General features: G+C 47.0%; 1 protein-coding gene across 8 annotated transcripts in view; it reads right to left on the reverse strand.

Annotated features, from left to right (window-relative positions):
- The window catches only part of LOC143827697 (uncharacterized), a 96,300-nt gene that overhangs the window by 90,267 nt on the left and 617 nt on the right, over positions 1–5,416 (reverse strand). For all 8 annotated transcript variants that reach the window (XR_013227387.1, XR_013227385.1, XR_013227386.1 and 5 more), the window contains exon 2: positions 3,099–3,268. The gene's annotated coding sequence lies outside the window, so the exon portion shown is untranslated. The remainder of the gene's footprint in view (positions 1–3,098; positions 3,269–5,416) is intronic.

Raw genomic sequence — 5,416 nt, forward strand, 5'->3', positions numbered from 1 at the left:
TCTGAGTCCAGTGGCACCTTTAAAACCAACAAAGGGTCATTCTTGGTATAAGCTTCCAAGTGCATACACATTTCTTCTGGTCTCTGAAGAAGTGTGTGTACACACAAAAGCTTATCCCCAGAATTAAACTTGGCAGGTCTTAGAAGTCATGGGGGGTATTTAAAAGGCTGCCATATAGAGGATAGAGCAGAGTTGCTCTCTCTTGCCCCAGAAGGACGGACCAGAACCAATGGGATGAAATTAATTCGACAGAAATTCCGTCTAAACCTCCGGAAGAGGTTCTTGACAGTTTGAGTGGTTTCTCAGTGGAACAGGCTTCCTCGGAAGGTGGTGGGTTCTCCATCTTTGGAGATTTTTAAACAGAGGCTGGATAGCCATCTGACATACAGGCTGATTCTGTGAATATTCAAGGGGGTAGCAGGTTGCAGTGGGTGAGCGATAGGGTTTGGAGTGTCCTGCATAGTGCAGGTGGTTGGACTAGATGACCCAGTAGATCCCTTCCAACTCTATGATTTTATGATTCTAAGTACCACTGGACTCAAACATTGTTCTTTGGCTTCAGCCCAACGCAACGACTCACCTAAACGTATCTGAAGTGTGCATGCACGTACAAACTTTGTTGGTCTTAAAGGTGCCACTGGACTAAAGGACTGAGGAAGAGGGAGATGAGAGAAATTTAGAAGAAGAAAATTATGTCCAGTAGCGCCTTACAGACTAACAAGATTTTCAGGGTTTAAATTCTGAGAGTCAAGGCTCCCTTCCTCGGAAAGTTTATGCCCCTCCAAATCTGGCTTGTCTCTAAAACGCAACTGGATTAAAATCTAAGTCGTCTGCTGCAGACAAACACGGCTACCCTGCAGAAGCTGTCTTCACAAAGGGCAACTTAGTGACTCTAGCTGGCGGGCTGCAGTGGTTAGAGTGCCCGACTAGGATCTGTTGGCCCTAGATTCGAATCCTCACTCTGCAAAGGAAGCTCGCTGAGTAACCATGGGACAGCCATTTCCCCTCAGCCTCACCTACCGCACAGGGCTGCTGAAGGAGGTTGTGAGCCACTTCAGGTCCACGACGGGGAGAAAAGCAGGTATAAATAAATTATATGGCAGAGATAGATTAGGCCTGGGGACTTTCAGAGGCTATAATTCTCTCAAAATCATGGCATGTTTGCAAGAACATGGGTTGGTCGCGCCAATTCAAGGGAGCAAACTGAGGAATTTCTTCGAAACAGGAGCACTGAACAGCTTACCCTGCACTTGCAGTTTCTATTTCTTTAGTCCTATACCTGAATCCCTCTGCTTCCTGTGCAATGCACGATTCTACGAAGGATGCCGCACTATCTAAATGAATGGCATTAATCTGCGTACCTTGAAAAATCTCCCCCCCTTCCCCCCAAAAAAGAATGGCAGGTTCTGAAGGGGGTGAGTGCTGCTCTGGTCCCCCCGGGTCACTGACTGGAACTTTGACTTCTGTTATCTTTGCTGCAGGAAAAAAAGGGCACAGACGGCTCCTGGCTTCAGCCCCGTGGAACCGCCTCCTTTCATTAGCAGCAGATCACACGGCAATTAAAAAAAATTGCTCCAAATTGGGATCTCAACCAGTCACCTGCATGCAGAGCTTGTAAGCAATCTGCCTGTCATTTAGCCGCCTGATAAAGCCATGCCAGTAATAGATGCCCTGAACTGTAACGATGGCGTTACTTGTGGCTGCCTTACGAGACATTTTGAATTATGACACTGAGCATCCAGGAAATGGCCTCCTGCCCACACCGGGCTGAGATCTCATTAAGCGTCATCTCCTGTCTGTCGTTTCCTTATGATGAGGGTTGCCAACCTCCAGGCAGTGGCTTGCAATCTCCTGCTATTATAGCTGATGTCCAGGGGACAGAGCTTTGGAGTTACCTAAAACTTACGTTTTCATCCCACTCTTTCTGCCATGACCCTAGAAGGCTAGGCCTAGTCTGCTCATCTTTCATCTTACCCTCCAGCCCTGTGAGATAGGAGAAGCGGAGAGAAAGCAATTTGTCCCAGGTCAGCCAGTGAGTGCAGAGTTGCCAGCTCCGGGATGGGAAATACCTGGGGAATTTGGGGATAGAGCCTGAAAAGGATGGGGTTTGAGGAAGTGATATATTGCCACGAAGCCCATCTCCGAAAGCAGCCAGTTGCTTCAGGTGACCTCATCTCTATCGCCTGCACAGAATTCACGATCGCCAGATAGACACCTTTTTGTAAACCTGCACACAGCCTGCACACAGAGATTTTAATTCAGGAAAGTTTTAGGGAATTGTCTCTACCTGGTGATTGTGAATTCTGTCCATCACAACAGAGACCCAGGATATCTATTGGCACCTCTGTGTAGTACAAACTTTTGTTCAGTCTTCCTGGCTGTAAAAAGGGGTGGGTTTTTTTGTTTGTTTACGGATATTAAGAAGCAGAAGAAGAAGAGTTGGTTCTTATATGCTGCTTTTCTCTACCCAAAGGAGTCTCAAAGTGGCTTACATTTACTTTCCCTTTCCTCTCCCCACAACAGACACCCTATGAGGTGGGTGAGGCTGAGAGAGCCCAGATATTACTGCTCAATCAGAACAGTTTTATCAGTGCTGTGGCGAGCCCAAGGCCACCCAGCTGGCTGCATGTGGAGGAGGAGCAGGGAATCAAACCTGGTTCACCATATTAGAAGTCCACGCTCCTAACTACTACACCAAGCTGGCTGTATGTGTGGATCTGTAACTGACCTCTGAAGAAGATCCATTTAGATCCAAATGGATCCTAACGCATCCGGTCATTTAGTTGTTGGTCGTTTTGCAATCTGGGCATATTCTTGTACATGTTCTACTGAGATTTTTAACAAACCTTTAGCACTGTGCAATAAAATGTGCATTCGATATGTGTTGGGGATAATCATTTTTAGACTTCTCAACCTCTTTGGTTTCCGGATGGATTGACTCAGAACGAGGCAACTGCATGTCTCCAACTGAAATGCAGCCTCCAAGGAGGGCATTTTGACAGATCCACAATTCCACGGGTGAGGGAGGGAACCCTGACTGCCTGTCTAGGGGAGACAGAAGCAGCAATCAGAAAGAGATGTTTGCATTCTGCACTCACCATATCGATGGGGTCGCTTCCTTCTTTGGGGTCTACGCTCTGCTTCTCTCCTCAACAGTCACTTCAGCGAGATTTATTGTGGATGATACTAAAGATGCTGCCGAGCTTTATTAACAGCTTCTCTGAGGCAGTTTTTCTTCCCTGGAGTTATATCTTGTGGATTTCAGGAGCTGCAAAGGAAGAGATGGTTAGAGGGAAAACCACCAATAAAAACAGGGATTTTTTTTTAAACAGCACAGCGCCAACAGAAGAACAAATACATGAATTCAAGTGCGGAGAAGCACACAGCTGCCTTTAAAATGAAGGGCTGGTTTTTTGTACCCCACAAAGCAGCTTATGAACAACTTTCCTTTCCTCTCCCCACAACAGACACCTGGTGAGGTAGGTGGGGCCGAGAGAGCTCTGAGAGAACGGTCTGCAAGAACAGCCTTAAGAGAACTGTGTATTTCTTAACCAAAATTCAGAGCAGGCTATTGGGTAGGGGCAACCCTACATTTAATTGAAACTCTGGGTTGGGAAACACACAACGATATAGGGGATGTGAGGAGGGTCAGGACCTCAGTGGGGCATAACACCACAAAGTCCCCTCTCCAAAGCAGCCGTTTTCTCCAGGGGAACTGATATCTGATGCCTGGAAATCAGTTGGAATTGCAGGAGACCTCCATGTCCCACCTGGAGGTTGGCAACCATAATTAAACATATGATGTGCTTCTTTTCTTGAGTATTTTTCTACAAGGGGGAGGGGTCAAGAATGGGCTTTTAAAAATGTGGTTTTGGTCAAGACTGGTGTCGTTTTAGGGAGAACTCTCCTTAAATCTAGGTGAATGGTCATGACATTATACCTCTCAGGAGTCCATTCTCAAACCTCAGATTCCCTAGGCCCCGCTCCCAACATCTCCAGGAGTTCCCCAACTTTGAGCTGGTGGCCCTATCTGCAGACTCAGCTCCACTGAATTGAGTGGGACGCCCGAGCAATTATGTGGTACTGATTGTGCTGTCAGTGACCGTGTTATTGATTTTAGTGGAAAAGTTCCGTCTGCACCTTCCTCCCCCCTTAAGAGGGATTGCTGGGGATTGCTAGGGGTGGGACGATGTTTTTGCCGTTTTTTTATTTATTTTAGTTTGATATTGTATTTTATGGCTTTATGTTGAGGGTTTAAATGGGGTTTTTGGATTTTTATCTGACTCTGTAATCCGTCACAAGCCTTCGGGGAGCGGCGGGATATAAATCGCAGTAAAAAAACAAAATGGAAAAGCTGCTTGACAGCATAGTCCTAAGCAGAACTGCTCCAACCTATTGACTCCAAGGGGGCTTAGACCGGAGTAATTTGGTATTCGTTGCTCTCCCATGGTGATGAATAGGAATCTAAACAACAAAATCATTTGCTATAAGTCAAGCCTTTCAAGACAAGGGTGGCCAACTAGCTAGAATCAAAATGTAGAAACAAATGCTGAAGTGTGGATTAATCTTAAGGAAACAGAGAGCTGCCAGCCAAATAAATTCCCGGAGATTTGGGAGAGGAGTCTGCAGGAGGTGAAAAAGAGGGAGAGAAAAAAAAAACCTCTGCATTGCCAACTTCCAGGTAGGGCCTGGAAATCTCCCATTATTACAAATGAGCTCCTGTACCCATTCTACACATGTAGGATAATGCACTTTCCGTGTGCTTTGGAACCTGGATTTTCCAGTGCAGAACAGGAAAATCTACTTCTAACGTGCATTGAAAGCACATTATCTAGGTGTGCAGAATGGGCCCTGGTGACACAGATCAATTTGCATGGAGAAAATGGCGACTATGTAAGTGCTCTGGCATTGTATCCCACTGATGTCTCCCCCCCAAATCTCCAGGTTTTTCCCAAAGATCTGACACCTTTAGCCCTAACCAAGGGTTGGCAACCCTGCCACGGTATAAAGCCATGCAATCCGCTCTCCAAAGCTGCCGTTCCCTCCAGGGAGAGCGAGCTCTGAGGTTTGCAGCTCAGCCATGACTCCGGGAGATCTCCAGAGCCCGCCTGGAGCCTGACAACCCTAATTGCAAAGGGTGCACTCTCATCAGCATCCTTCGTTTCAGCAATTAAAGCCCCGATGATGTCGGGAAGCAAATGGGTGTTTTCCTAGCTTTTCCCCTCCCCTCCACGGTCCGTCTCTCGCAATGCAATGAACGAAGGTTACGCGCGCCTATCCATCCCGACGGCTTCTTCATGGAATATTCCCCGTCCCGCCCCCCTTTTGTCTCCCGATGGTTTATTCCGAGGCCTTTTCCTCTTCCCGGAACATTCCAACTATATACTCTTTCGGGGGGGGGGGATCTCTTTCTCAC

Source organism: Paroedura picta, chromosome 18 (assembly GCF_049243985.1).
Source record: "Paroedura picta isolate Pp20150507F chromosome 18, Ppicta_v3.0, whole genome shotgun sequence".
Taxonomy (NCBI): Eukaryota; Metazoa; Chordata; class Lepidosauria; order Squamata; family Gekkonidae; genus Paroedura; species Paroedura picta.